This window comes from Miniopterus natalensis, chromosome 9 (genome assembly GCF_054644295.1).
Source record: "Miniopterus natalensis isolate mMinNat1 chromosome 9, mMinNat1.hap1, whole genome shotgun sequence".
Classification (NCBI taxonomy): Eukaryota; Metazoa; Chordata; class Mammalia; order Chiroptera; family Miniopteridae; genus Miniopterus; species Miniopterus natalensis.
Window position 1 is genome coordinate 66,140,062 of NC_142089.1, and position 9,940 is coordinate 66,150,001.

Sequence of the window (9,940 nt, forward strand, 5' to 3'; positions counted from 1 at the left end):
TTAGACACAGGGGTACAATGAATTTGAAATAGCCTATTCATACAGTTAAATCCACAGGCTAGACCTCTCAGTGTGAGGAAAGGTATTTGGGGTCCTGCCAGACCCGAATGCCACCTGTGAACTGATCTGAGAAGAGAAACTTCAGTTTTAAACCCAGTTACTATACAAGCCTTTATCTCTCTCTTTTCTCTTCTCCATTGCTATCCCCCCCCCCCCCCCCAGTGATGCATATGAGCAAAATTCCACAGATGGTGCATGCTTTTATGAGCTCAGTCCTGAAATTTGGTTTGAAATTTCCCCAGTGTCCTCTGTGCTTCTGTCTTTGCAACAGATGCACTTAAATGTTAGCAATTTATTTGCGGCCTGTGTTTCAACCAGAGCTAAAGAGGAGAGAGCGAGGACTGTCAGAGGAGAAGCTAAGCTACCAGCACAGCACCATGAGCCATGATCGCAACTGCTGCCCGAGCCGGAGGACAGCTTGGTTCCTGCGGGCGCTGCCAGTGAGCCACAGAAAAATCAATTTTTCTTCCCCTCCAGTTCAAGTCTGTTCCATGAATAAGACATTAAATCCAATTATTCTCAAGGAACTTCTTTGCTTTCTTTAGCTTTATCATGCTTAGTATTCCCACATGACAATATCGCTTTTTCGGTTGTTAGCATTTAGCAGACCTCCAGGTTTCAGAGGGGCAGGATGTAGAAGTTCATGAGAGTCCAGGAAGAGGAGGGTTATTTTTAAGGACACCCAAGTTCTGTAAGGTGACACCATCCAAGAATACAGCATTGGCTCCAGGCTAACATGAGTCAACCCTTTTATTTAGTGTGTCAACAGTTATATGCTCATTTAGCTGCACTGAAATATTCTTGAACAGAAAGTTATGGGCTTTCTGTGTGGGTTTAGAAATGTCAGCCAAATAACCAGACAATTAACAAGAGCACAATGTTTTCCTCCTCTCATGCAACCAACACGCATGAGATTAGGAGATGATACGCAATTTCCCAAATAGGGGTGTGCACTAGGAAAACGTAATTAAGGCTGGCAATGTGTACTGGAGGAGCAACTTTGGTTGCTTAGTTAAACAACCTAAGATAAAATTGCATATGTGCTTGGTACTTATTGCATAGGTCAGCTATGCCACCAGCCAAATTGTCCAGGTCCTATCCCTAACTCTATGCTACTGGGAAACTCATGACTTCATCCCCATGGTTCACAGCCTTCCATCCTTGATACAATGTTTATCTTGTCACCATCTTAATAGTTTCAGGTCATCTTTCCCTCAAGACTATTCATTAAATGAAGACATGCTCATGTCACTAAGTCTAAGTTTTTAATTATGGTTATTGCCAACTAATTTGGTTGAATTTGAAGTTCCTTTAATAGCCTGCACTGCCATTCTGACCTTGCCTTTTGCTTCCTGTGTGACCTAGGCAAGGGGTTTAATTCTAATTCCCAACTCCCTCAATCCAAACGGGGACACCAATAGGACTGATTTCAAAGTTTCTTAAACCAATGTTCTAGAATATGGAAAAAAATCCTTCGGCAAGAAACTAAACTGGTACCCAGTTTCTACACACACTCAAATTGGGTCATGATGTCTGCATGACACGTTTGGTCTCTAACGGCCTGGTTGGTGATCACAAGGTCTTAGAGAAATCGATCAGTTGTTCTGGTGAAAATCACTTTTCTTTTTTTTTAATTCCACTCAGATGGCGTCCTCTCCCTCTTACTCTCTCGAAAGAGAGGGAAGAGCAATGACCAATTGCAAACGGCAGTTACTGAAGCAGCACCGAGAGCCAGCTTCAAGCTCAGGGGTGGACCCTGGGCCTCCTCGTTATGGTTTCGGGTGCTCCACATGCTCAGAGAAACTTCTAGTAATGAACTATAGAAATGATCCCTGAAAGTATAGTCTTGAAAATTACTTTTCAAAGGAATTAAATTGGATAATTTATAAAAAGCATAGCACTATTCCCGACATACTGTAAGCTTGTAATAAATGTTGTTATTTATTATAATAATAATCATTATTTTATATGCATCATTGCCATTTAAAACACAACAACATGAATTACATAATACCACATGAAAGGAATATTATACTTCCATGTTATAAAAAGACAATAATGCAGCCAGTTACAATCATCATCATTTGCAAAATATTAAGTAGAGAGCATCAATGTGACATAAGCTTCAAACAGAGAGTGATTTTTCTAAGATCCAGATCTGATCATATCACTGATCTGCTTAAACCCATCAATGGCCCTCATTGCTCTTAGAATGAAACTCAAATGTCACAAGACTTTGCAAGACACTGTGTGGCTGGTCATTTCTCGCCTGCCTGTGATAGTGCCTCAGCAGGACCTCTTAAGCATGGGCTTTCCTTGTGTGCAATACTCTTCCCTCCCCTCAACCACTCCCTTGGCTAAGGCCTACACCCTTCAGGATCCCACTTCAATAGCACTTCCTCCTGAGTTGGGTGTCCCTCTGGTCCTACCTTACAGCATCATGGAGTGTTGTTTTTTCTTTTTCTGACGAAGAATTCTCTAGAATTACCTCTTTTCTTCTCCCTCACTAGCCTGAGAGCTCTGTGAGGGACTGGAAGGGTTGAATTCGCCACGTCGCATACAGCATTTCTGTGCTCATGATTCATTTACGTAACAAATTTTACTGAGTCTCTGCATATGCCATGTTCAGTCCTCCATATTCCATAATGTGAGCTGTATAGTTCAAACAGATTAGGAACTTAAAATTAGATTTAGCTAATACACACACATACCATACTACACAGACTGGCTTATTCTATTACTGTGATCATTAGGAAATTCTAGGTGGAGGTCAAGTTTGGGAACATCTGCCAATAACTTTATACAAGTCAGTGTTTACTATTAACCACAAATGTCTTTGTGGGTGGAAATAAGAGACAATCTGGTGAGAGGGGTGGAAGACTTAGCCTAATGCTACATTTGCAGAGCAAGCACCCTGCTTACGTATTCATTTGGGGTGGATCTGGGAGGGTAGCGAAGCCCTTCCTACCAAGCCATCTGGGTGTCCCCACCAGGCTGGGCTTCTGCCCCAGCCCTCTTTGCCCTGCTGAAATCATGGGCTGGCTTTGAGGTTTGGCAGTGTCAGCTTTAAGGTTCCACACTGGCCTCCCAGACTTCCCACCCTCACTTCCTAATTAATTGTGGGAAGCCAGCTTCCTGGAAATTCCAAAACATGGGGACAAAGAGAGCTGGACCTCTGTACAGATTTTGCAAGGCTGCCCATCCTCGGAGGGAGTTCTAGGTTGTCAGGCAATCCTGGCAGATGGAGCAGCTCCCTGCTAAACTTCAACACCTGAAATTCAGATGTTTTGATTCAGGGAATAAGGCTTTGTGTTACTTGTTGACAGTTATGAGCTATCCTCATGTTTAAATCTCCCTGCAAATTGTATCTGTTTTGCCAAAATAACTCTGCTTAGGTTTACAGCCCGCTCAGAAGAGTAACTCCTGATGTTACTGGAATTTTAAACAGCTATAGTGTAGTGCTCAGAGATTTATATCCATGGAAATTTAAAAATCTTGTTAAATATATTCCTCAGCTCTAAAAATGAGAGGCACCAATTTTGTTTATGCTCTTAGTTTATTGTTTGCTTGGCTAAAAGTCAGGTTGCCATCAAGCCAGGGGATAAAACATGAGTCAATGGCTAAGAAAACTTAAAAAGGCTTAGATATAGCTGCTTTTAGCTTTCTAAATTGCTGCTGCCCACTTAAAATAACAGATGCACTAATATTTCCCCGGCATTACACAAATGCTAAGGGCAGTGACCGTCTCATACTCCTGAACAATTTTAGTTCAATTATGACCCTGCACTGCAAATGCTAAGATCTGCTGGTGGCTTTTTACTATAATTATTTTGCTACTGTGGTTGAAGCTGGTATGAAATCAGTGAATGGAGGAGGCAGCACACCCTTTCTAAAATTATGAGGAGTCTGCTCATTTCTCCAATAGGAAACATTAATTATATCAATGTGTCAACATAGCTATTATAAGGATGTGAATAGAATGAATGTATAGAAATAAAATGTATTTGCCTATGTAACTGTTGGAGAAAATGGCCTGGTTTCTGTTTTCTAATTTTTTATCTCCAGTCTGTGAGAGGCAATGATCATATTGTTACCATTGAAATGCTCTTCCCCTTCAGACAGACTAGCAGAAAAGCCATGTACAGCCGGGATACCTCCACCAGGGAGTACTCAAGCCGGCAAGAAGGTCTAGGAAATGGCGTTAAGAAAGGTCAAGGAGACAGTGCTGATGTCATTAGCAGGGTTACAAGGACACAAGCTACTCCTGATCTTCTCTATTGCCCCATCCTCCTCCAAGTGCCCAGTCCATGCCCCGTCCTGGGGCCACCACACAGGACCTGAAGAGTGTGGCTGTTCCTAGGTGGCAGCGCAGGATGCCCTTTCTCTTGCCAAGCACTGCACACAGAAGCAAGCCAAGGTCTGTGTGCTGGAAGAGGGCATCAGTCACCTTGGTGGCTTGAGTCACGTGCCTCTAGCTCTCCAAATGCCCTGGTGGCACAGCCCCTTCCTTGTCTCCACAAAGAGGTGTTTTGTCTTCCTTTAATTACTTCTCTTCTTGACATTTTTGCTCTTTGTTCTGCCTTCCTTTTTTAAAAAAAAGTAATTTTATTGCGATAAGAATATCAGATGAGATCTACCTTCTTCACAGATTTTAAGTGTGCCATACTGAATGGTTGCCTACAGGCACCGCGTTGCACAGGGCCTGCCCAGAGCTCACTCACCTTGCTTACTAAACTTACACTGTCAGGACAGGCCGCCCCACAGGGCCCCACAATGGCATATTGATTACTTTGAGTTAAAGTTACTTGACAAGCAGCCTGTGGGCATGTTGGCCCTCCCTGGTCTCCTTGAATGCAGGAAATGAGTCTTCCCCGGGAAAGGTGCCCTCCTTGCTCCAGGGGAGCTGAGGAAGACACCCTTATCACTAGAGTTGAGACATCCAGGGCTGAGGAGCTTGTTTAAACAAACCTCATTTACTAATTTACTACCCAACCCACATTTGCTTTGATTCCTCACTGATGAAAGCCCAAACCTAAGTTTCTTTGTCCTGTCAAATTTTCACAAATGTATTGTTTCTTTGTGTAAAAAGTATAAAAATGATGCTCCTCTGAGTATCATTTATGATCTCCTATGTGCACGTATTAAATTGGGTTTCCTTCAGTTAATCTGGTTTTACATCGATTTTATTATTAGTGTAGCCATAAGAACTCAAAAGAGGGGAGATTTTCCCCCTCCCTGACAATATCCATTGAATAGCAGCTTCCTCTTTTAAACTCCTCCTTAACCCTGGAAACCACAGTTCTGCTCTCTGCTTCTCTGCGTTGGACTGTTTTAGGAACCTCATGTAAATGGAATGGGGCAGTATTTGTTCTTCTGTGACTAGCTCTCCTCTTTGTTCTGACTTAACAGCCATCTTAAGACCATGGGTTAGAGAGGTGACATCAGACAGTTGAGTTCAAAAGTACAAGAAGCACTTGGACAGGGGTTTGGCCTGAGCAGTTGGGTTTTGCATTACACTTGGAGACACCCATCACCACCTCCTGAGCAGCTGTGCCAGCTATCACACTGTGCACCCAATATTCTGCCAAGGCTGTAGAGTCTTTGGACCTTAAAATCGAGGTTGACTATAGAATTATTAAAGACTGTCATTACTCTCTAAATGGCTGTTCTATTTACTATAAAATAGCTCTGTGAGGCATCTGATGGTTGGATCAAGCACAGGCCTCTTCCTAGCATAGCAGAAACACTGGTTCCATTACATGGGGACTTTATTATTGATCTTCATATTCTGAAAAAAGAACTTATTTTTGTTTGTTTTGTTTTGTTTTAATTGAGCAATGGTGTTTTACGTGAAGTTTCAGATTTGCTTTAAGATTTTGAGGTAAACTAAAATAAATCTACATGAGATTTTTGGTTTTGTTTTGTAATTTTTTTCCAGTGGAAATTCTTTAATTGACATGGCGAATATCCTCAGTTAATTATAGCTGTTGACCTGTGTGGTGTCGAACGGAAGAGGGTGGAGGGTTGTTTTGACTTTTACTCTATATGCAGCTCACTAAAGTCATGATGAATAAACTAGAAGTTAAGCTATAAACATTCTGAACTGCAATAATGTGAAATTTAAAAAAATAACTTACAGAAGCATATATTACAAAAATCAAATTATCTTTTTTAATAGCACCATAGATTTAACTTTAAAAACCACTGTACTTTTTTTATTGAGATATAATTAACATGTAACATTACATTAGCTTTAGGAATACAACATAATGATTCATTATTTGTATATATTGCAAAATTATCACCACAGTAAGTCTAGTTAACATCTGACACCACACATAGTTGCAAACAATTTTTTTCTTGTGATGACTTTTAAGGTCTACTCTCTTAGCAACTTTCAAATATACAATAAAGTATTAATAGCTATAGTCACCATGCTGCACATTACATCCCCATTATTTTTTATTTATTAACTGGAACTTTGTACCTTTTGACCCCCTTTACCCATTTCACCCAAATTATCTTTTTAAAGTATAACTTTTCTAGAGTCTGGGTAAAATGTTGGCTATTACAAATCTTGTAATAATACTAACATAGTACTTATGCACATTTTAAGCACTGAGTAAAATAATCTTATGGTCTCTCATCATCACAGAAAATTAGCTGAGTCCCTGAAGGGAAAGTTATTGTAATTTTCTCCTCCACGTGGTGTGTCCTTGGACACTATCCTAGAAGGCATCTCTAAAGGTACTTAGCACTAATTAGCACTTTCTATAAAGATCCTCACTTGTGGAAATACAGGGAGTCCGGCATCTCTTAAAAGGGTGTATTCTTTAGTAGCTCATAGAAAAAAACTGACTGCCTTTTAAAGATGAGTTCCATTTTTTAAAAATTCAACAGTGGGACATTTACAAAAGTTTCTGAGGAATAAGTGTACATTCCAGAAACTTCATTGTGTAAGTTTATTAGCAGCAGTGGCAAAAGAACTGGACTCAGATCCAAGAGCCCTATGCTCCAGTCCTTGTTTCACCAAGAACGAGTTGTGACATGTAAGCCCAATCTCAATTTTTGAGCTTCATTTTCGTTAATAGCTTCCCTTCCCAATGGGATTACTTAAACAATAAAATGAGAGGATTGATGTGAAGCACGTTGAAATGCTGAAATCACTGAGTAAATGCAACACCTTATTGTAAAAATAATCCAGACTCAAATGCCTGAGGTCATTAAAAAATAAATACTTATTGCTTAGAAAGGTCAGGCAATCAGTTCTATGGCTGTACATGTTCTCTTTTTAAAATATAGATTCTTGATTTGTTAATTTTTGACAGTTTGGATTCTCTCTAATTCCCCCTTACTGCCTCAAAAAAAAATTTGTTGTTCTCAGGTTAACTTTAGTCAACTCCTTAAATCACATGGGCCTAAAAATTGAAACACAACCAACTTAATGAGATACTAGAAATTCAACTTAATGAGATACTTTCCAATCTTAGAATGGTTTTCTAGACTTGGTTTTTGTTTTTTTTTCAAATTACATAAGCAACATGTTATTTTAGAAATTTGAAAAATAGAGAAAAACAGAGAAAAAGAAAATAAAATTGCCCATAATTTCATCATGTCTTTAAAAAGCTACCTAAATCAGTAAGTACAAGACCCCTCATCGTGCGACCAGTCCCAATCCTCAGAGACAATCACTGTGTCCTTTCGTACTTACCCGAATGTTGCCAACCCATCAACAGGGCACCCATATATGAACGAAGATAATTAAATCCAATTGCTTTATAGTTTTCCAACTTTCTATTATATGAAACCGTAGCTTTACACATATCTTTTGTATTTTGTTCATCTGAAGCTATATTTTAGTTAGCAGCTTATTAACTTGATCTACAACTTTCGTACGTCCACAGATGGTAAGTGGCCTCCGTTTGTGTTTGGCCCGAGGCTCCGCACAGGGTGGTGGGGTCTGCACCGGGGAGCCTGTTGACCCTGTGCTCCTAGCCCCTGGCTCCACCTGGCCCAGCGCAACCCCTGAGCCACCACCTCCCATCCCACCCTAACTCCCAGGCCAGGTCCTTCCTGGAAATTACTGTGGTGGGGCAGGGACAGTGGGTGGAAGACTCAAAGGAAGGAGAGCAAAGGGGAGAAAGTGCAAAAGGGGGCAGGAGACCCAACAGCACATTTCACCCCTGTCATACGTTAGGGCCCCCAAGTATGAGGTTCTGCTGTTTCTACCCATTTCTGCACGAGACCATGAGCTGCTGGGGGCATGGGCTTCTCAGTCCCGTGCAGGACAGGTGCTCAGAGGAGACCCTCCGAGCAGCACCCGGGCTGTGGGCAAGAACGAGAGCTCAGCGAAGGGGCAAAGAGGGAGCCAGGAAGGAAGTGGTTGGTCCGCTTTCCAAGGAAGCTGCCTGTGAGGAGAAGGCGCCACGGCGTTCAGTGTAAGCAGTACTGGGAAGACACTAGCACGAGAGCTCCAGGAGCCAAAATCACATCCCATGGTCTCAAGGATTATGTTTTTGAAGTGAGTCCAGCTGATCTGCGGAATGATGAAGTTGCTTTTGGAAAATTCAAGCTACTTACTGAGGATGTTCAGGGCAAAAACTGTCGGATTTCCATGGCATGGATCTTACCCAAGACAAAATGTGCTCCATGGTAAAAAAAAAAAAGGCAGAACGTGACTGAAGCTCATGTTGATGTCAAGACTGCCGATGGTTATTTGCTTCGTCTATTCTGTGTTTGTTTTACTAAAAAATGCAACAATCAGATTTGGAAGGCCGCTTATGCTCAGCATCCACAGGTCTGCCAAATCCAGAAGAAGATCATGGAAATCATGACTGAGAGATGCAGACAAATGACTTGGAAGAAGTGGTCAATAAACTGACTCCAGATAGCATTGGAAAGACACAGAAAGGGCTACCAATCTATTACCTGCTCCATGATGTCTTCACTAGAAAAGTCAGGATGCTGAAGAAGCCCAAGTTTGAGTTGGGGAAACTTGTGGAGCTTCACAGTGAAGGTCACAGTTCTAGAAAAGCTGCTGGAGATGAGACAGATTCTAAAGTAGAACAAGCTGATAGATACAAGTCCCCAGGCCAAGAATCTATTTAAAATTCAGATTTTAATGGTGACAAAAAATCCTATTTGTGAAATTTTAAAAAACCCAGTAGCTATTGAAGGGTCTATATGAGTGACTGAACAAACAAATGAGCAAATGAGCAAATGAGAGTCCTGAAACCCCAAAGTGGAAATACAGAATTACTAAGGGTCTCATACACTGACAATTCTAAAAAGAGACCTCTAAAACATTATGAGTAAGATGCCTTTGGCCACCTCATTTCAAAGGCATATCTTTCAGTATGTTTGTGAAAATATCAATGTCCTTAGCCTGTGGTTTAATGATGCTGTCACTCTGAATATGACCTCTACTATGGCGTGCTCTAGTGGAAGGTGTAACCACTTTTTAAAATTAATACATTATGCATATAGCTCAGATAAAACATTTTTTGACACTGTGGATGTATTATCAAAATCACTGTTTGCTCTTGAGTTTGGTCACATATCAGATAGAATTGTGATTTTTTTAAAAATATGTTTTTATTGATTTTTAGAGAGCGGAAGGGGGAGAGAGAGACATCTATGAGAGAGAAACATAGATCGGCTGCCTCCTGCACCCCCCATACCAGAAATCCCACCATTGACCTCTCCGTGCATGGGACAATGCTCAGCCAACTAAGCCACCCCAGCCAGGGATAGAATTGTGATTTTTGACCCTGTGAAACAATAAAGCAGTAAGAAATCAAACAACAGCAAATTTAAGGTAAGCAAGTGTTTGTTCATGTATTTTAAAGGCCAGTAAAATAAGCTGTGTGAGCCAAATTCC

At 41.0% G+C, this 9,940-nt stretch overlaps 1 non-coding gene and 1 pseudogene across 1 annotated transcript; one reads left to right on the plus strand and one right to left on the minus strand.

Moving 5' to 3' along the window:
• Positions 1-1,695: 1,695 nt before the first annotated feature.
• LOC148092496 (small nucleolar RNA U3) lies at positions 1,696-1,908 on the minus strand. Its single transcript, XR_015715072.1, has one exon. It is a non-coding gene; the product is annotated as a small nucleolar RNA U3 (small nucleolar RNA).
• A 6,399-nt stretch (positions 1,909-8,307) lies between these two features.
• Positions 8,308-9,168, plus strand: LOC107531384 (small ribosomal subunit protein eS1 pseudogene; annotated as a pseudogene).
• Positions 9,169-9,940: the final 772 nt, after the last annotated feature.